This window comes from Phocoena phocoena, chromosome 4 (genome assembly GCF_963924675.1).
Source record: "Phocoena phocoena chromosome 4, mPhoPho1.1, whole genome shotgun sequence".
In the NCBI taxonomy this organism is placed as follows: Eukaryota; Metazoa; Chordata; class Mammalia; order Artiodactyla; family Phocoenidae; genus Phocoena; species Phocoena phocoena.
In genome coordinates, this window is record NC_089222.1 from 126,336,379 (window position 1) to 126,360,203 (window position 23,825).

Sequence of the window (23,825 nt, forward strand, 5' to 3'; positions counted from 1 at the left end):
TGTACCCGCACCTGGAAAAGGCAAGTTTTTTTTTTTTTTTTTTTAAAGAGCATCCTTGAGGCAGACACTTGAATTACTAAAGAAATTAAATACCCAGCAAAACTAGTCTACACACACCCTCCATAGCTATAAAACAGAATTTGGAATAGAAATCTGTTGTTGCTGTTTTGTTTTGTTTTGCTTTTTGGTCTTCCAGGATTTTGCCTAAATCTTAAAGCAGAGGAGAAAGGAAACAAGTAACTCCCGTATTATTTAAAATAAACAACAAAAAAAACAGGGCTTCCCTGGTGGCACAGTGGTTGAGAGTCTGCCTGCCGATGCAGGGGACACGGGTTCGTGTCCCGGTCCGGGAAGATCCCACATGCCATGGAGCAGCTGCGCCCGTGAGCCATGGCCACTGAGCTTGCACGTCCGGAGCCTGGGCTCCACAACGGGAGAGGCCACAACAGTGAGAGGCCCACATACCGCGAAAAAACAAAAACAAAAACAAAACAAAACAAAACAACAACAAAAAAAACCCAGAACTACAATTAAGGTCTTATTAAGAAGTGACCACATTAGTCACTTACGTTTAGCCTTTACAAAAACAAAGGTAAACGTTCATTACAATGGAAGATTTTGTGAAGAATCCTCCCATTTTTAGTCCTTGAGGAGACATGTTTGCAGATTTTTACAAGAAAATGGGAAAAGCATCTCGCTCTTTCCCTATCTGGAAGCTGCTGAGTTAAACACGACATGTGTTGTCTGTACAGTTATATGAACCCAGGCATTTAGCAGGGTACTCAAAAACTTTGGGAAACCATCATGAGTCTTCAGAAATTCAGGGAAAGTAGAGACTAGTGTCTACTTTTCACCTTCTTCTCCAAAGTGCTCATAACAAAGGACTAAAATTTGAGCCTATTCTCTGAGGGAGTCCTCTGACAGAGCAGAGAACCTACAACCAAGTAAAGGACACTGTTACTTTTCTCTACCAATCCCATTCCTTTCCTCAAGCCTTGAGTATCCAGAGTAGCAGGATAGGAAGGAGAGAGGGTAAACCAAAGATGAGCAGTGACCACATCTCCTTGACCACCTCCCCATACAGGTCATGGGCCAGGCTTATCCTAGAGGATGGGAGAAACTTAAAATTGAATACAAGATTAAAGCATCAGTTTAGATTGGACTGTCTTTCACATACCTGAAAATGACATTGAACTTAAGCTAAAAGGTACTAGAAAACTATGAAACCATGTAATGTGTGAGATCTACAGACAAGGGATGGAAAAGGGAATTTTGATAAAATATATGTAAAGACCATGGAGGGAGACAAATGATTGAAGACATAATTATCAGATTGTCTGTTAGCACATTCCACACATTCAGTGAACAGCGTCTGCCTATCAGTAATTATATTTCAGGAAACTCCTCTATTAAGAATACAGTGAAGTAAAGGATTTAATAATGATTCACTCATCATGTTTTCCTTGTTGTCAATAATATAATATTGTTTGGAAAAATATTTCATAGAAAGTTTTCACGTAGACACAAATATAGATGTGTACACTACTATTACAATATGTCTCAAGTATTACCTACAGAAATACTCTAAAAATACTAGCTTCATCCAAACAACCTTTCACACTGTCACAGAAGGCACAGAAGGTCTTGAAAAACAAGTAATAGAAAACTAAATAACCAAAGACAATCATCATTACATCAAGGGAAGTCAGATGTAGTAAGCTAACAAAAGAATATTTAATGCTCCCAAGAAGGTATCAGTATCTCTCAATGAAGCCAGGAGTCCTGATGAACACATGTCATGAAGGGTTGTTGAAGAGGGAAGATTATTAGAAAAGAAAAAAATGGACAACAAAGTTTCTGATTCAGATTTGATGATATTCTATTATGGTTTACATTTTTATATTTATTTTATTGAATCTTATATGATCATAAAAATGCATATAGAAAAAATAATCTGATGTACCTAATTAGACACATCTGATTAAAGCTCTTATGAAACAGAAATAAAGAGGAATTTCCTAAATCTGCTGAACAATAAAAATAATAAACCAAAAGCACAATAGACATTATACTCAGTGCTATGTTGCCTACTATTATGACTTCTATCCCACACTGAACCAGAGATAGTAACCAGTGCATTAATATCAGAAAGTTAAAGAATAGAACATATGCTTTGCAAAGAAGAAAATCAGACTGCCATATCCAAAGTTAATGTACTAATATAGTTATATTCATTTATTATAATAAAAATGTTTATCAATGTTTTATATAAAATCAGTGTAAAAAAGGGCATATTATATACTAACAATGAATATTTAAAATGTCCTTTTAAAAATATTCCATTTAAAATATTGATAGAATGTGATATATTTAGAAATAAGTCTGAAGTTGTTTAAAATCTTTAAGGTGAAAATTATAAGACTTAAAAGAAATGTATAATACATACTTCCAATAATAATGATAGCTACAAATTTAATGTCCAGAATATATAACAATTATAATGCACTGAGATGAAAAATATCTGGAAAAAAAAAGGCAAAACATATGAACTATACTTTTATTAGCAAGGAACCATATTGATTTTTAAGAAAATACAAATAAAAACCACAAAGATATAATTTTGCAATCTTCAGATTGACAAATGATAGCAAGAAAAAGAGAAAGAAAGAGTGAGAAGAAAGAAGAGGAGGAGGAGGAGAAAAAAGGGGAAAAATTGTCATTAATCTGTATTTGTGAGCGTTCAGAGCTCTTATTTGGTACAACTTTTTAAAACTAGCATTACCTATTAAGGTAAACATGACTATACACTACTACCCAGAAACTTCTTTGTTAGGTATATGTCTTGAGAAACTCTTGCTCATTTACACAAAAATGCATTTTCATTCCCTGAAAATTGTTTGAATTTCTACATTGCACCAGGCACTGATCAAGATATTGAAGATGTAACAGTGAACAAAACAAAGTTCCCTGTATTCATGGAGCCTACATTCAAGTGGGAAGAGACAAATATTAAACCGAGTAAGTAAAATAATTCTGATGTTGATAAGAAAAATAAAGCAAAAAAGGGTACCTCAATAGTGGAAATTGATGAGACATTTTCTTTAGAAATGGCAGTTTGAGAAAAGATCTGAATGAGGTGAATGAGGCAGCTATGCATGTCTGTGAACCAGGATTCCAGGCAGAGGAAAGAGCATATGCAAAGTTGTTGGAATGTGATTGCCTAGAGAGCTGGAGGAACAGCATTTCAGAAATTCTTACAGAAGCCGATTTTCTTAAGAAAAGTGAAACAACTCTAACTTATATCAATAATAGAATGGATAAATCATGTTACATTTGTTCAAAAGAATGTTATATGGCAATTAAAATAAATTAATAAACCTGATAATTCTTTTTTTATAAATTTGTCTATTTTATTCATATATTTTTGGCTGTGTTAGGTCTTCGTTGACAAGTGTGGGCTTCCTCTAGTTGCGGCAAGCGGGGGCTACTCTTCATTGCAGTGCACAGGCTTCTCATTGTGGTGGCCTCTCTTGTTGCAGAGCATGGGCTCTAGGTATGAGAGCTTCAGTAGTTGTGGATCACAAGCTCTAGAGTGCAGGTTGTAGAGCACAGGCTCAGTAGTTGTGGTACACAGGCCTAGTTGCTCTGCAGCATGTGGGATCTTCCTGGACCAGGGCTCGAACCCGTGTCCCCTGCCTTGGCAGGCGGATTCTTAACCACTGTGCCACCAAGGAAGCCCTAAACCTGATAATTTTTAAAAATGTATTAAGGAGTCTGATTCCATTTTTGACATTTGAATGCTGACATCTCCTCCCTCACCCTTCTTGACCAAATCTGAACAAACCAATAAAAATGCCCAGGTTCTCCCTCCTTTGGTGCCAGTGGGAAGTTCAGATTTGTAATACTGTAATTTAGGATAGGAAATATATATTTTGTCTTATGGCATACAGCTCCTAAAACCCTTGGAATCTCCAGTGATGAGAATAATTAAGGTGTCTTTTGTTATGTTAATGAAGTGACTTTGGAACCACAATTAAAGATTTGGGCTTTTTATCAGGAGAACCAATCATGTGATTAGAGGATTGGAACTTTTAATCTCATCCCCTTAACCTCTGGGGACAGAGGAGGGGCTGGAGGCTGAATCAACTGCCAGGGCTTATGATTCAATCAATCATGCTTATGTAATGAAGCCTCTGTAAAAACAGAAAAGAATGGGGTTCAAAGAGTTTCCAGGTCGGAAAAGCAGACTGCTTCCACGTGCTACCATACAAGGCCCCAAATTCCATGAAGACAGAAGCTCCTCTGTTCAGGACCTCACCTTATATACCTCTTCATCTGGCTGTTGATTCACATCTTTTGATATCCTTTGTAATGAATCAGGAATCTAATGAGTAAACCATCTTCCTGAATTCTGTGAGGCACACTAGCAAGTGAATCAAATCAAAGGAGGGGGTGGTGGGGACCTCTGACTTACAGCTCATTGGTCAGAAGAAAGGTCACACCCTAAACTTGTGATTGGCTCTGAATGGGGGGGAGCTGTCTTGTGGGATTAAGCCCTCAATCTGTGGAATCTGATGCTATCTCTGGGCAGATAGTATCAGAATTGAGTTGAATTGTAGGACCCCTAGATAGTGTCTGAGAATTTCTTGGTGGTGGTTGGGAGGGGTGCAGGGGGGACACAAATATTAAAAATGGTACTAGAACCTGCAAGCCCCAGATCAGTCATGGAAACACTTGCCTCATACAGGCAAATCCAGCCTTTAACCATAGTAACAGACAAAGCCAGTTCTCCCTCCTTGTTCTTTCAACATATTTCTGGACATGTGTGTTAGCTGCCTTACTCTTTCAGAAAACCTTATTTGAGTATAAACCTTTTCAAACCTCTTAGTCCAAGTGTGGCATCTCAATATCTGTACTAGATTTTAGGTGGGAGATTCCATCTTGCCTCCATGTGACAACTACACGATAATTGTCTCAGAAAGCCGTGTATAGATGATCACCACCACTGGGAGTCTCTCTTCTCTTGCTTTGGTTTGCTAGCTGGCTGTATTTCCTGCTGTCTAGAGGTTTTTTTTTTTTTTTTTTTTTTTTGAGTTGTTTTGCACTTTGAACTATGCTGTTTTGTGCTGAATTTACTTAGGTCCATCAAGTTTCTGTTACAGATGTAGCTTATCTAAATCAGAAGTCTTGATGCTAGTTTCGTTTTGTTTTGTTTTGTTTTTGTGGTACACGGGACTCTCACTGTTGTGGCCTCTCCCGTTGTGGAGCACAGGCTCTGGACGCACAGGCTCAGCGGCCATGACTCACGGGCCCAGCCACTCCGCAGCATGTGGGATCTTCCCGGACCGGGGGCACAAACCCGTGTCTCCTGCATCGGCAGGCGGACTCTCAACCACTGTGCCACCAGGGAAGCCCTTGATACTAATTTTTAAGAACAGCATTAAAGGATTAGGGCTCTCTTTACACTGACGCTGGGGCAAGTGCCTCAACATGGATTTATTAATATCTCAGACTGAAACATTTCTCAATTCCATCATAAGCCGTGACTGAAACTAGGCTCCAGAGAAATACTCTATCCATGTGACTGTTGGAGTGATGTCCCAGCCAGGTTAAGACTTCCATCCTGTAGAGCACACAGGAAGACTGACAACCCTGCAAGACACACTGGGTGCCAACTCCTACGGAGGAAGGGTAGTCACTATGTGGTATACTAATTTTTACATTCCTAAAAGCAGGTAGCTTGCTAAGACACTAAAAAACAATAATAATTAATTAATTAATTAAAAAAATGTCTTTTCTGTCGGTGTTACCTATTCCTCTTTTACCAGAAGATCATGATCCTTCTGGTTACAAGAAAGAAATCCAATACACCATCCTGGCACAGCCAAAGTATGAATTCAAACTTGACTTAAGCCTAAGTCCCTAAACTCAGTAAAGCTACCATTACTATAGGAGAAGCTCTTAAATTTTATAATAATTACTTGAGATTCTCTGGAGGAGGAAAGATATACATATAAACAGAGTGAAGAGGACTCATCTAAACCCCCTGCATTATATACAGAACTATTAAAAATAAAAGAAAGAAACTAGATACAGGGTGAAGAAACAGAAAACTGAGTCATATGTCTGCAATTTTCTAATTTCAATGCAAGATTCAAAATTTACTAAAAGAATTTATATAAAAAGAAAAATGAAATGGCACTGATGGTTTTGCTGTGTCTACAACATAGTTCACAAACATAGGTTGTGAATTAATTTTAACTTGTGTTGAAGTTTACCAGGTTGCAAAATTTCATGGCCTTAATCAATATTAGGGCATAAATTATAGTTTATTCTGTGAATCTCAAAAATTTTTTAAATAATTTCTTTATTTAGGCTGCATTGGGCCTTCATTACAATGTGCCAGCTTCTGATTGTGGTGGCTTCTCTTGTCGCTCAGTAGGTGTGGCACACAGGTTTAGTTGCTCCGTGACATGTGAGATCTTCCCAGACCAGGGATCAAACCCATGTCCCCTGAATTGGCAGGCAGATTCTTAACCACTGTGCCACCAGGGAAGTCCCTGAATCCCAATGGTTTTAAACAAAGTTTCCTCTTTAATCTGAGAGGAGTTACCAAAGATAAAATAGAGGAAAACAGGTATACTCCACCTTAACCATGAGAACTCTTGTTTTGCCCAAATTTATCATAGTCATAAAATATTCTGTCATAGACAAAGGCACTCTGACTCACCAAACAAAAAAAATAAATCAAACAGTTATGAAGAGTAACTAAGTAGTAATAGATTACATTAAATTAAACTAGAATTAAGAATTACCTTAAAATTAAAGCAATTAGAGAAAGAAGCACAAAAAAAAAAAACACCCAAAGTTAGCAGAAGGTAAGAAATCATAAAGATCAGAAATAAATGAAAAAGAAAGGAAGGAAACAAGAGCAAAAATCAATAAAACTGAAAGCTGGTTCTTTGAGAAGATAAACAAAATTGATAAACCATTAGCCAGACTCATCAAGAATAAAAGGGAGAAGACTCAAATCAATAGAATTAGAAATGAAAAAGAAGTAACAATGACACAGTAGAAATACAAAGGATCATGAGAGATTACTACAAGCAACTAAATGCCAATAAAATGGACAACCTGGAAGAAATGGACAAATTCTTAGAAAAACACAACCTTCCAAGACTGAACCAGGAAAACATAGAAAATATAAACAGACCAATCACAAGCACTGAAATAGAAACTGTGATTTAAAATCTTCCAACAAGCAAAAGCCCAGGACCAGATGGCTTCACAGGCGAATTCTCTCAAACATTTAGAGAAGAGCTAACACCTATCCCTCTCAAAGTTTTCCAAAATATAGCAGAGGGAGGAACACTCCCAAACCCTATGAGGCCACCATTACCCTGATACCAAAACCAGACAAAGATGTCACAAAGAAAGAAAACTACAGGCCAATATCACTGATGAACATAGATGCAAAATATGCTCAACAAAATACTAGCAAACAGAACCCAACAGCACATTAAAAGGATCATATACCATGATTAAGTGGGGTTTATCCCAGGAATGCAAGGGTTCTTAAATATATGCAAATAAATCAATGTGATAAACCATATTAACAAATTGAAGGACAAAAAACATATGATAATATCAATAGAGGCAGAAAAAGCTTTCAACAAAATTCAACACCCATTTATGATAAAAACCTTCCAGAAAGTAGGCATAGAGAGAACTTACCTCAACATTACAAAGGCCATATATGACAAACCCACAGACAATATCGTTCTCAACGGTGACAAATTGAAACCATTTCCACTAAGATAAGGAACAAGACAAGGTTGCCCACTCTCACCACTATTATTCAACATAGTTTTGGAAGTTTTGGCCACAGCATTCAGAGAAGAAAAAGAAATAAAATGAGTCCAAATTGGAAAAGAAGAAGTAAAACTGTCACTGTTTGCAGATGACATGATACTATACATAGAGAATCCTAAACATGCTACCAGAAAACTACTAGAGCCAACCAGTGAATTTGGTAAAGTAGCAGGATACAAAATTAATGCTCAGAAATCTCTTGCATTCCTACACACTGATGATGAAAAATCTGAAAGAGAAATTAAGGAAACACTTCCATTTACCATTGCAACCAAAAGAAAAAAAAAAAAAAAAAAAAAAAAACCTAGGAATAACCTAGCTAAGGAAACAGAAGACCTGTATGCAGAAAACTATAAGACACTGATGAAGAAATTAAAGATGATACAAAGAGATAGAGAGATATACAATGTTCTTGGATCGGAAGAATCAATATTGTGAAAATGATTATACTACCCAAAACCATCTACAGATTCAATGCAATCCCTATCAAACTACCAATGGCATTTTTCACAGGACTACAAGAAAAAATTTCACAATTTGTATGGAGACACAAAAGACCCCGAATAGCCAAATCAATCTTGAGAACGCAAAACGGAGCTGGAGGAATCAGGCTCCCTGACTTCAGACTATACTACAAAGCTACAATAATGAAGACAGTATGGTACTGGCACAAAAAACAGAAACATAGATCAATGGAACAGAATAGAAAGCCTGGAGATAAACCCACGCACATATGGTCACCTTATCTTTGAAAAAGGAGACAAGAATATACAGTGGAGAAAAGACAGCCTCTTAAATAAGTGGTGCTGGGAAAACTGGACAGCTACCCATAAAAGAATGAAAGTAGAACACTCCCTAACACCATATAGAAAAATAAACTCAAAAAAGATTAAAGACCTAAATGTAAGGCCAGACACTATAAAACTCATAGAGGAAAGCATAGGCACAACAGTCTATGGCATAAATCACAGCAAGATCCTTTTTCATCCACCTCCTAGGGAAATGGAAATAAACACAAAAATTAATGGGACCTAATGAAACTTAAAAGCTTTTGCACAGCAAAGGAAACTATAAAAAAGACAAAAAGACAGCTCTCAGAATGGGAGAAAATATTTGCAAATGAAGCAACTGAGAAAGAATTAATCTCCAAAATATATAAGCAGCTCATGCAGCTCCATATCAAAAAAAAACAAACAAACAAACAAAAAAAACACCCAATCCAAAAATGGGCAAAAGACCTAAATAGATTTTTCTCCAAAGATATACAGATTGCCAACAAACACATGAAAGGATGCTCAACATCACTAATCATTACAGAAGTGCAAATCAAAACTACAATGAGGTATCCCCTCACACTTGTCAGAATGTCCATAATCAAAAACTCTACAAACTATAAGTGCTGGAGAGGGTGTGGAGAAAAGGGAACACTCTTGCACTGTTGGTGGGAATGTAAATTGATACAGCCACTATGGAGAACAGTATGGAGGTTCCTCAGAAACCTAAAAATAGAACTACCATGTGACCCAGCACTCCCACAACTGGGCATATACCATGAGCAAACCATAATTCAAAAAGAGTCATGTACCACAACGTTCATTGCAGCACTATTTACAATATCCAGGACATGGAAGCAATCTACGTGTCCATCAACAGATGAATGGATAAAGAAGATGTGGCACATATATACAATGGAATATTACTCAGCCATAAAATAAACGAAATGGAGTTATTTGTAGTGAGGTGGATGGACCTAGAGACTGTCATACAGAGTGAAGTAAGTCAGAAAGATAAAAACAAATACTGTATGCTAACACATATATATGGAATCTAATAAAAAAAGACATTGTTCTGAAGAACCTAGGGGCAGGACGGGAATCAAGATGCAGACATACAGAATGGACTTGAGGACATGGGGAGGGGGAAGGCTAAGCTGGGACAAACTGAGAGAGTGGCATGGACATATATACACTACCAAATGTAAAATAGATAGCTATTGGGAAGCAGCCACATAGCTCAGGGAGATCAGCTCGGTGCTTTGTGACCATCTAGAGGGATGGGATAGGGGGTGTGGAAGGGAGATGCAAAAGGGATGAGGTATGGGGATGTATGTATGCATATAGCTGATTCACTTTGTTATACAGCAGAAACTAACACACCGTTTTAAAGCAGTTATACTTCAATAAAGATGTTAAAAAAAAAAAAAGCAATTACTGACACCATTTAATCAGCAAATGGTGGATACCTTGCCATGATAAATTCAGCTATATTCCATTCAGGACCTATGCCTTTCAAGTATAGTGTGCCTTCACCTTCAGAAAGACATGGTACACCTTTATCTGTCAACCCATCGGGTGTAATAGCTGTTCCATCACACACAATATTTGCAGACAAAGGCTCAATTCCATCCAACTTTCTCCAGGAACACAGATATATCATCACAGCAGTAACATTTTTCTGTGAGTACGTTCATTTGACATAGAAAGTCAGGACATCCAAATACTCACAAAGGAGCTCTAAAAAAGAACAGGTTACTGACACACATAATGTACTGGTCCCCACTACTTCAATAAATTTTGTGACATCATTTGGTCAGTTAATGAGACATTTCATCCTGACTTGTTAAGAAATAACTGCTGAACTGGCACCCACAGTATTAAAATTTACTCAATATCTTTTAGGGCTTCTGGGGTTTTAAAAGAAACATATTCCTTATTTAAAATTTTGCTAAAGCCCAGAAATGCTCTTATTCATAATTTGACCATCTTTGAATGGCCCTCCTTCCAACAAAAACTCTAGAGTCTGTCCAAATTACAATATAATAGATACTTCAAACAGTGCCCCCCAGAGACTCTTTCACTCTACAGCATATAGGAAGTTCCTTGCATACCTCCTAGACTCCTTGAGCCACCTATTATGGCCAGAAAATATCCATGGGCTTCCTAATGCAAGAAACTGTTCTTCTTGGCTGCATGTTACCTGCCTTTAGGGCAATAACTGCTGGACATACATGTGGGTATTATTGAAATAGAAGTTTTCACAGGCACTAGACATGGAACCTTCTATATCCAGCTGTACATTATAACTTAGGTCATGGAGGAAGCACTCCATAAACTTGGCCTCTTGCTAAATGAGAACAGTGTTAATAGGATAGAACCAACACTGAGCCCTTTAGTATATCTGCTACACAAGAGGGATGGCCTGTCCATACTTAGTCCCTTTTAGATGCCATATTCCTGGATGAAGTCATTCCTCTACCAAATCTCTTGGCTACATGAGAGTCCTTTGGGATTAACTGACAGAACAGCAAAGGGAATTCATATAATTTATGAATGGTAGCACCACCATTACATGTGCTAGGGCCCTAAAAGGGGAGTTTCTCCCATCCTCTGATTAACCATGGTATTTCTGATTGAGAGCAAGACAGATGGGTCAGCACAATTGGCCAAACTTTGGACAGCCATTCTTAGTAATGGATGGCTTGAGCAACAACAGCCCCACTGCACAATTTTACAGACTCTTGGACCATTTTCAATGGTATGGCCATCTGATCTGGCCAATAGCCAAAACAGCAATTCCTTATCCAGGGTTGCCCCATCTGGAATAAAGAACATTGGAAATATCTTATTTCACACATACCCAAAATATAAAGCACAGTCATATATATCTCTGCCTACACTAAAGCCATAATACAAGGTTTCATCAAGACACCCCTTATCTGCTTTGGAGTTCAAGATATCATTGGTCATGACCAAGGCACACATTTGTTTTACTTTTCAACTTCTTATTTAGGGGCAACCTCAAAATAAAGACCAATTGCTTCCTCCTTCAGCACTGATAAGAGCTTCAAATCATGTAAGCTGCTGGTCTGAACAGGAAGTCTCACCCTGGCTCCACCCCAACCATAATAATAGCTAAAACCATTCCCTGCTCTTTGTGCCCTCAAGTCATTTTCAGACCTATTTATTCTCTTAAGAAAACCTCATTATAAGTAATAAAACTTTCAATATTGTCTTGGTGTGTGTGTGTATGTATGCATGTATATGTGTGTGTAGTACATATATATTATTTATATATAATATAAACATAATATATATTTTCATATATGTGGAAATATGTATATATATATGGAAAAAATATAAATAAAAAAATTTAAGGTTAACATAAATTCAGAGGAGTGGCTATTTAGGCAATTGGGGTTGTATAAGAATATAGAATATATAGAAAATATATAGAGAACATATAGAAAATATTCAGTGGATTGGAAATGTTATATTTCTTAAGCTGGTTGGCAGGCACATTGATAACCATTAATTTTTCTCAAACTCTTCTCATTAATTTTAATGTTTGCATTCAATTGTAGACTACAAATAGGTTAATATAATCAAAATTCTAGTCATAGGAACAATGAAAATGACAACTGAAATTTGAAACAAGGACAAATTTCATGCATTTGAAAAGAAATTGGAAAGGTTTAAAAATTTTGTAATTGTACATAATAAAAAGTATCCACAGCAATGCAGATAAGATGATGTCTAATGGATAATCGCCATCATTGGAATTTGAATTATTCATCTATTTATCACATGGCTATATTAACTTCAACACCAAAAATTTAAAAATTAAGGCAAACTAAATTATTTTCATGGGACTCAGGAAAATAATTTAATAAAACACTGAAAGTCTGCATTTTCATTTTGCTTAATACAGGTTACAAACTTTATGTACTATAAAATTATGATTGAATGTCACTGACATATTATGGATAGAATGTCTTCAAGAATTGTATTTAAAGTCAGAGTTCATAGGTAAAATACTTGCTGTGTTAAATAAATTCTATGCCTCTCTGTTTCCCCATCCATAAAACAAGGATAATAAAAAACCTTTGTAAGAAGTTTGCTATAAGGAATGAAAGATAATAAAAGTGAAAGTGATTTTCACAGTGTCTGACTTACATAAGGCATTCAATAAAGTTTTGACATGATTTAAGAATGCTCTTAAATTAAGAAAATATTTAAAATATATATGTGTGCTTTACCACTCCCTAATGAAACAGCATAGAAATGGTTCCCGCCTCTTGAACGCTGACATAAACCTAGACTATTATTTAAGTGGCCACAGATTTAGGGACAATCAGAAGGGGCAGCATGATGAGTTTGGTAAGCCAGGAAGCAGTGAACATTCAGGGGCCAAAACATTAGAGTTTCAGTATTCATGCCGTTCTCAGGAACACAAATTTGTTGATGGGGGTGGAAAGAGTGAAAAGGGATTGGTTGCTAGTTCTGAAGAAATTGTTAATCCAAATTACCATACTATTGCTATTTACCTTGAATTTATCCCATGTCATCTCTGATTTATGTTTGAACACACTACTCCTGTAACCGAGCAGGACCCCATGCGGCCTTCCCGGGACAGACGCCACCCTATATCCTCTGCTGAAGCTCCTCTCTGAAGTACTGAGTTAATAGTATCTGATACATATTTCCTGAGTTTTTCAGGTGCCAGAACTACCACCAAATGGAAGAAATGAACTACCTGATGATCATGAACACGTAGTCCTCAGAACTTCTGGCACCTAAGATGTTAACCACCCTGTTACCTCGCCATCAACCAATCAGAGAATTATGCAGGAGCTGGTCACATACCCTGTGACCCCCTCCCTCACCTGACCATTAAAAATACTTTGCTGAAACCCTTCAGGGAGTTCTGTTTTTTTTGAGCACAAGCCACCCATATCTCCGTGCATGGCCCTTTCTCTGCTCCAAACTCCAGTGTTTCTTCATTGGTTTAGCTCACTATGTGTAAGGCACATGGACTTGTGTTTGGTAACACTTCTACCCTTAAAATTTTTTTATGTGTTTGTCTTTTTACATCTATTAGTATCTTCTTCTCTCTGATTTCTGTAAACAGATTAAGACCCAGAGCAGAAAAGAATGGAAATTCCAGGTCCAGCTATGGCAGAGTTCATATCCTGCAGAGACAGGTATGGAGTTGCTCAGAAAGTTCAGTTGATAAAACAGAATGAGGTCCATGGGGTCAAGTTACAGTGAGAAATAACAGCAGTACTAACCACTCCATACAGAGGTCAGCACTGCATCTAGTGTGGATGATCCTGCTAAGTGTAGCCTGATCTGGCTACATTTAAAATTAAACCCCAATAATTTTTGAGGCCCCCTGAGAATTCCTCCATGGAATAAGGCCTGCAGAGATGCTGTCTGATATTGGTTTTTTATTTGTTATCCTCAGGTCCATCCTGGCATAGGAAATTTGGGCATTGCTAGAGACAGAAGGGACTTTGTTTGTAGCTTTCATTTGTAACTTTGCTTAGCTTAAAACATTTTAAAAGTAATTTCTACCTTTGTACTTTAGCCACAATTTCCAAATAGGTTTTCAAAAGTATCTTAAAAAAATACTGTAAGGATGGTGTTGGAAGAGGTCATCAGGGAGTATATGATCATGACCACCAGTTGATCTGGGCAATCAGAGACTCCTCACCCACTCCCCTGTTCTTCGGGTGTATGTTTGCCCGCCTTCCTGTAGCCGGAGCGGTTCCAAAGATGTGTAGCCTTGAGAGAGCAAGGTGTTGTTGAGGCCATCTGGGCTGTGCAGAATATAATCCTCATAAAGGTCTCTATATATTTTTTTTAAATTTTAGAGGATGGGTGCAGAGATCTAATCCTCTTGCAGTCCCCCAAGACAAGGCTCATGTGTGAAATCTCTTGCTTAGTAAAACTATCACCTACAAATCTGGGGTGCTCTGCCTCCTTCTTTGGTCTCTTTCTGTAGTCTTCTTATGAGGAACAGTTTCAGATTTCACCTGGGAATCTCCCAAAGTTACAAAACAGCAGAGGTTTTATGAGGAAAAATAATTAAATACACTTTAATCTGCAAAAGAGAAAATTATGGGTATTATGGAAACTCCTTTATTAATTATTTCTTTCTCTATCTCTCTTTCCCTCCCTAGAGAGGGCTCTTTCTCATTCCCTCCATCCATCTGAAACTGCAGAAATGCATCTTGAGGGGCTCCAAGGAGCTCTGGTTCTTTTTGTCTCAGCACAGAAAAAATGCAGCGAGAGGCAAGGTGATAGATAAGAAGTGATTTATTAGAATATGATGCTTGTGAGGTTTATAAACAGGTGGGTGAGAGGAGGCCATGCTGAGAATGCTTAGTGGGCTACAGTTTTATAATTAAAGGAAAAATAGGGAGGAGGAGAAGACCATCTTCTTCTTCATTCTTGAGTACATGTCAAGCTTCCATTATCACGTCTTCCTCCATGTCAGGCGGAGGAGTTTTCTTGTCCCTACATGGTCAAGCCTGGACTTTTATAGTGCAATGGAAATGAGCAAAAAGGCAGCAACATATGCTAAAAGTGGTAAACTTAGTATAATATTATCTTTTCCCTATATATATTTTTTTATTTTTAGTGTGTGCAGAGGAGCATGTGCTAGGAATCATTAACTTACTGAACTCAAAGGGCAGGATGTGGGTCTTGTTCCATGATTTCTTTTTTATTGTTTGGATCATGTCTCATGCCTCTATTGCATGCTTTTATTGCTAAGCAAGCTTGCTTGGTTTTGTGGTTAAGCAAACTTGCTTTCTTGAGTGATCATTAACTTACAGTATTCTCCCATATTTTTTTCTTTACTTATAGTCCCTTAGTGGGATTATCTATTTAATCACTTACTTTGTCCCTTTACTCTGTCCCTATCACATCCATCCATCCATCCATCCATCCATCTCTATAGCTCTCCATTTATCCTGCCATTTATTTTGATAATGCTAAACATATTATATAGTCAAGTTTCAGTTCTATTATTAAAAAGAAATAGGAAGAAACCCTACTCATTTAGAATAATAGATAAAAATTAACTACAGATAAAAAGGACACTAATAATAAATGCTTTAAGTCTGAAAGAAGTAATAAATTACCTTCCTTTAGACAGTGTCTAACATATCATTCTGAGAAACTTTCTCTGAGAATTTGTTAAGATCCTTACAAATTCCTTCAGTGTAGTTACCAATGTTGTGAGAGAGGTAACTAATAAACTGGAACAAACAAAGGGAAACTCAGCCTAATACAACTAAAAAATATATTGTTAATTATGTATACATTTCAGTCACTTATTTTTATGTACAAAATGAGTAATTTTTTTCCTAGAGAGACATCATATTATTAAATCCTGGAACTCGCCTCTGAAATATCTTATTATTAATTTTAACTAAGTGGATTATTTTATATATTAATAATGCTATTAATTCACATTTTTCACAAAGTTGAATATACATGGCAATCTATACACACACTGTATTAGCAGTGGTTTACATATCTGTAACTGATAATAGTAAAGGAAGTATTGGTGATGGTTTCAGATCTTGATGAACCAAAATATATAGTTTATTAAGCACAAAATTTTTATTTCTTCATATCAAAATGTAATTAATCAAACATAGCTTGAAGTATTTAAAGTGTTTTTTCAAAAGCATAAAATTTAACAGAAAATCCAAGCTTCAGATGATGACATTGAACAATTCAAAATTAATGTTTTAGTAACTGATGAGTAAGTAGTACAATTAGAGTCCATGAGCATGGCTGATTCTAGCAAATATCTTCACTCTGTTCAAAGCTAGGGAATTGGCTCAAACACAGGAAAAAGAATTTTCAAGCAATAAGAGGAAAGGAACTATCATGCTAAAATGATCTAGAACTTACCGATCATAACTAAATTAAATCTATCATCATTGGTGACAAAGAGTTGGCAGTCATGCTCACTCTTAGCATTCTCTCACTTAGCATAATATTTATGAATCTGTTTAGTTCTTGAAAGGCTTAAGTATGATGAAAGAAAATCAAGAGATGGTCATTTCTCCATGACATACATGCATAAATGAAGCATGCATGCATATTTTAAATAAAAATTGTCTGAAAGGCCTTGATTGAAATGTTTTGGCGAATATATTTCTGCCCTCTTAGTTTTGTCATTAAATATGCAAAACTTGTTTCTCTTGGCCTGTTTCTTCATGATTTTGCTATTTTGTGACAATTTGCTATTTTGTGAAAATTTTAAAATATTCTGCCAAATAGGAAAGACATACTCTGCCCTTCATAAAACAACACAGAAAATGTTTATATTTCCAAGCCTGAAACAAATGACTTGAAATTAATGACATTTGTTCCAAGAGAAGTCAATAGATCACAAGTCACAGAAGTTAATTTAATTGATTCTGGGAGTTTATTGTAACTGAGACTGGTGAAGTTCCCCAACTCCCTCCTCCCATTCAACATTTTTCCCCCTAGGCTATATGATTATTTTCAAATCAAAATTTCTTAGGTTATCTGAGTTTTGCCTGGCATTCATGCAAGATATTGTCTTTGTTTCTAAGCATGAGAGCTTATGACAGTGTAACACACTTTTTAAACATGTTTCCTTTAATAATTTGATAGGTATAATGTATTGATACTACTCAGTGTGTGAGAGTTTATAAGAATCATATCCATTAATGGGGGACTTACTTAGACTAATAGTACCCACTTCCCACTGAGTTTATTTTGACCCAATTTTTCCTTTACACAATATAGAATTGGTGGTTAAATGATTTATCTGCTAAAAAACCCAGCAGATTAACTAGTCATTATATTTATATAAATGGAATAATACACTTGAAAAAGACTGGGAGCTCTAAAACACTCTAAAGTGTCAATTATTATTATTATTTTTTTACACCTTCACACTTTAGGAAGTAGTCAGCCTAGCTGATCTCAGTACCAATTAGTGAGATAACTTAATTTATTTTCTTCCCTGACCCATTATAAAATTGAAAACATAATTCACTGACTTTATATCATGGGACTGTTATAAGAATAAATTTCAGTTATAGGTATATGGAAGTATTTAGAAAATACATAGCTCACTTATGCTATTTTTTTCTCCCCAAGTATTTTAATATTGAATTTGTTTTTATCTATGCATGAAAGCTCATTTATAAATAGGCAACAGATTTGATTTTCTTTTTTAAAGTTAGAAACACTGTAACCAAAAATTTAAAGAAATATTTGTTGGTTGAATTTTATATGTGAATACATTTTAGCTCTAGTCTCAAAATATTTGTTTGGATTTATATATATTTACCTTTTTATCCCATTCATTGAGAAACAGAAAATATGGCTGATCATTTACTAATATGTAAATAACTTTTGTTACTTCATAGCTGACATTAGAAATATCTTAACCTTTTATAACATTTTACTGTAACCTGGTTACTTTCATTTAAATCATCTCTTCGTTCACTGATTGTTTTCAAATATAAGTAATTATTGAATCTATATTATATGCCAGATGCTGTGTTTAACTTATTGTCTACTCTACTATAAAGATAAGTAGGCAAAGCATTACTGTTTTATTTTTTAGGTGGACTGAGGATCTGGAATGTTGTTACTTCCAAAACAACTTACAGATAATAAGTACCAGATTTGGGACATAGAATATTAATCCAGTATACTTTCCAATACAGCATGGAGTCATGAAGGTCTATCGTTCTTGGAAACACTCTTTTTCTTTCTGTAGCAAAAACATTGGGTTTAAAATGCATTAATTTTATTAGAAATTTTAATAGAAAATGCACTATATAATTGGCTTTTACACAGTAAAAACCAAGCAGCTTATAACTCTGATCATTCTTAATTTCAGTTTAAGAATAAAGAAGACTCTTAGTTAATCAAGAAGATATTACCTAACTGTGCATTTGAATCCAGAAAAAAGTTTAAATATGTGATTTGATTAAAGCTTATTCAAAAATGTTTCTAATAGGTGTTAACATTTATTTTATAAAGGACTTTATAAGTACTTGTCATGGAAACTAGCAGCTTCCCCTCATTTCAATCCCGCCATGCCCAGAAGATATTTTAACCCTTTCTGGCTGTAGTTCTTCTGACAATTTCCTCCGTAAATCTAAATAATGTGTTTAACTTCAATTAGGCATGAAAATCCTAAAAATATTAGCAAATCTAACCCGTACATATGTGTGTGTCTACATCATATATAAATATGATATACATGTATACATATGATATCATATACATATATAATGTACATAATATTTCAAATACACATATATGTGGAGTTAAGAAAATATATCATGAAAGTAAGGGTGGTTTGACATTCAAAAGTCAATGTCGTTCACTGCATTCACATAATAAAGGAGAAAATCATTTTTATGATGAAAAAACTAACAGTTAACAGCACTGTTGCTTAAAGACAGGTAAAATACGAAGAGAAAAGAACATTCTCAATGTGATAAAGGGATTCTATTTCTTAAAAATTTATAAGAAATGAGAAAAAAAAGTTATAAGAAATGAACATTTTCATAATTATGTGAAAGGTAAGGTCATGACTCATCAAAGAAATTCTAATTAAATTCACAATGGGATAAAAGTACAAGGCCACACCACTGTCAAAATGAAAGAAAGAAAGAAAGAGAGAGAGAGAGAGAGAAAGGAAGGAAGGAAGAGAGAGAGAGAAAGAAAATCTTGGCATGTGTCTGACTGGGGAGAGCCTGACAATGCCAAGTGAGGGAGAGGATATGGAGTAAATGGAGCTTCCATAGCTTCCTAATGAGCATGTCAACTTGTACAACCACTTTGCAAAACTGTTGGCAATATTTTCTAAGCCTGAATGAGAAATTCCACTAACATCTCTGTTGTCAAAAGAGATGTACACATAGTTCCAAAAAAGCATGTGCAGAACCATTCCTAATAGTCACTAAGCAGAAACTGTTCAAATACACAGATCTTTGTGATTCTATCTGAATATTTTCAATTGCTATTTCCAATAGAAAAATTCTCTGTTCTGATGACTTTAGCTCATTGTTAAACTCATCTATTGATATCTGAATTCCAAATATTTTATTCGTTACATTACTATTATTTCATTTGATTTGTCAAGTATATTTCAATTATCTGATGAAAATTTCCCATGCTTTGTTTATTTTAACCATTTTCTCTCATTTGGCATATATATGATTATGCATTATACATAAAATATATTATAAATATTTCAAAGTTCTTGCCAGATAACTCATATTTGATCATCTGAGGACTGGTTTTTGATCATATGATCCTTTTTCTTTTCTTAACAGATTATTTTTGATGAAATGTTGCAACCCTGTACAAAAAGCATAGAAAAATTTTGCATGAGATTTCTCTTCAGAGAGAAGATGCCAGGGGACAGATAAGTTGTCTGTTTAGTTTCATAGATACATAGATGGAGAAGACTTGTGTCCCAAGAGTTATACACAATGGATTCTACCCTGAAGTCTGATGTACTCTGATTTAAGTGATTTAGATGATGAAATTTTAGACTGTTGAGATGAAAAGATTTAGGACTTTGAACTACTGTTGTAATAGGAAGGGGTTTTGTGGTAAAAGTATTTTGCATTTGGGAGGGACAAGTATCATTGCAGGCCAGAATGTGGCCTGTGTTAGGCAGAATTCTAAGATGTCTCCAAGATTCATGTTCCTGGTGTACATGCCTTGCATAATCCTTGGAACAATAGATATAATGGATTTTACTTCCATTCATTAGATTTTGTTAGATGGCATAATTGACCTTAAGACAGGGAGATTCTTTAGGTAAGTCTGACATAATCACATGAACCCTTTAAAAACAGAATTTACCAGGCTGGTTGCAGATAAGAAAGTCAGAGTTTCAAAGCATAAGAAGGAATAAATATACCATTGATTTGAACGAAGTGAGACAAGTACCATGAACCTGGCCTCTCACAGCTGAGAGTGGACCCTGGTGGTCAGCCAGTAAGAAAACTGGAAAACTGGCATCTCGGTCTTAAAAATGCAAGGAACTAAATTCTGCCAATAAGAATGAGCCTCCAGAAAAGAACTCAGGCAGGCTGACACTATGCCTTCAGACTTTTGACACAAGCAGAGAGTCCAGCCATGCCATTTCAGACTTATGATCTACAGAACAGAACTGTGATAATGTTTCAAAACAGTAAATGCGTGGTAATTTGTTATGAAGCAATTGAGAACTATCACAGAAGACTTACACTTTCCTTTAGTAAACTGATAGAGGGGGACCTGATTACTTAAAACCAATTAGCAATGGGGCAGAAGAGCAGCTGGTTTGCAGTTCCACCATTATGCTCTGAGGGCACTGTCCTGCAGGGATGCTCAACCAGAGTTTTAAGTATTCACCATGGCCTCTCCTCTTGGCCGTTCCAAAATCTTAATCTTTATCTTCTCGGTAGCATATAGTTGCCCAAAACTCCTAATTGCTTGGATAATTAGCCTTCTGGCTTGTGCAGGTTCAGAATTCAGCAGATGTCTTGACGAAATCCGACAGAGTTTTGGTATCTCACTAGTAGTTTCTTACTATTCCGTCACTGACCTGATCCTCAGATGCTTGTCCTGAGTCTAGAATCAGCCAAGGCCCTGAAGGAAAATATACATAAAAATATTAGCTCACAGGTCCATGGGATTTGCTTTTTCTTTTCACTTATCTCCTCCAATTTGCTTTGCCTCAGCAGTGCTAAGTTGCCTTGATACAGAAAGATTATTGTGTTTTTATCTCTTTTAAGAGTTGTGTTCAGCAGAAACATTCATTGCTCTGTCACTGGTTTGTGATACACAAGTGACATCTAACGTCATGTATAATGTTGTATACAAAATATATTAATTTAATAAAAATATATTACTTTATATAAGGAGAATAACATATTTATGTCAAAATGGATATTGTTTAAGTCTGAAGGGGAATGGTATAAAGTGTAATTAAAAACATTTTTGTCTGCTTGAACAACTAGGATTTTGGAGGCTATTGTTTTACAGTTAAACCTAGATGTTCAAGCTATTTTTACAGAATAATAAGTGGTAGCAATGGAGAAGACACTCATGACTTCACCCTCCTTCATCACTTGGCAACAGAACTCTAACTTAGTGCCCCCAGGTACACCACCACAGACTGAATTTGGATTTCTTTCTTCCTTTTTTCCCCTTTTTCTTTCTTTCTCTTTCTTTCTTTCTTTCTTTCTCTTTCTTTCTTTCTTTCTTTCTCTTTCTTTCTTTCTTTCTTTCTTTCTTTCTTTCTTTCTTTCTTTCTTTCTCTTTCTTTCTTTCTTCCTTCCTTTCTTTCTTTTTCTTTCCTTCCTTCTTTCTCTCTCTCTCTCTGTCTCATATGAAATTCTTGTTTTTAACAAAATCTCCATATATAAAAAAAAAAGAGAGAAAGAACAAGTTTCTGGCAAGGTGGAGCAACTGGAACCCTTGCTTACTGTTGGTTCAGAATGCAAAATGGTGCAGCTGCTACAGAATACAATATGGAAGTTCCTCAGTAAATTCCAAATACAACTATTATATGATCCAACAATCTAGCTTCTGGGTATTTGTCCAGAAGAATTGAAATCAAGATCTTGAAGAAATATCTGCACTTCTGTGGTTATTTCTGCACTGTTCACAATAACCAAGCCATGGAAGCAACTAAAATGTCCATCGACAGATGAAGGGATAAAGAAAAGGTGGTAGAGCTTCCCTGGTGGCACAGTGGTTGAGAATCTGCCTGCTAATGCAGGGGACACAGGTTCGAGCCCTGGTCTGAGAGGATCCCACATGCCGTGGAGCAACGAGGCCCATGAGCCACAACTACTGAGCCTGCGCGTCTGGAGCCTGTGCTCCGCAACAAGAGAGGCCGCGATAGTGAGAGGCCCCTGTACCACCATGAAGAGTGGCTCCCGCTTGCCACAACTAGACAAAGCCCTCGCACAGAAACGAAGACCCAACACAGCAAAAATAAATAAATTAATTAATACACTCCTACCTCCAACATCTTCTTTAAAAAAAAAAAAAGAAAAGAAAATGTGGTATATACATACAATGAAATATTTTTAAGGCTTATATAAAGAAGAAAATCCTGTGAAATATGATAACATGGATGAACCTGGAAGACATTATCCTAAGTGAAATAAGCCAGTCACAGAAGGACAAACCCTGTTTGATTTTACTGATATAAGGTTTCTAAAATAGTCAAATATTTAGAAGCAGAGAGCAGAACTGTGGTTGCCAGGAGCAGGAAGTAGGGGAAGGGGAGGGTGTTACTCAGTGGGTGTAAATTTCTTTAATGCAAGATAAATGTGAAACTCTGCTATACAACATTGGGCCTGTAGTTAACGATCTTGCTTTGTACACTTAAAACTTTAAGAGGGTAGAAATCTCATCTCAAGTGTTCCTACCACAATAAAATAAAAATTAGAATTTGAAAAAACACAATTAAATTTTATTTTCATTCATCCTTTTCATTCACTGACAGATATCTGAATGTCATTTCTGACTAAGTCATGAAACAACAACAACATATCTTGTTTTGTAATTGTGGTGTCAGAAACCTCGCTATTCTATAAAATCCTTTGTTATACTAGCCTTAAATAGATTAGGTCCTATGTTGCTCTTTTTAACATTTATTAAATATTTTCTTCATATTATATACCATTAAATATTTTATTTCCATGTTATGATGTAATTGCTATATAAAAACTGAACAATGTCACAGAAACTATTAGAAAATTTTAATTCACAATGAGTTACAAATGCTCTTTTCAATTTTTTTTTTATGTGCAGGAAATAAAGCAAACTACATCAAGAGAAGGTCAGTGCATGTTTTTTCTTAGGTCAGCTTTTACAGGCTTATCTTATTTTCTTTCAGAGACTCTATGAGAAGTGTCTAAGCCTGTCAGGACCAAGATCTTAGACAACCTCTACATAGAGAGGAGGAATGGAGGGAACCAGAAGGGGATGCTTCTAGAAAGAAAGAGTAGAGATATTTGCTCATAAATCTACAGTTACCAAAAAGAGCACCACCAACTTCCAATGTCGTCTTTTGCCACTTATTTGTAGAAATGTGAAGGCAGGAAGTTACTTAGCTATTTCCTTAATGGAGAATAAAATGTTAACTTT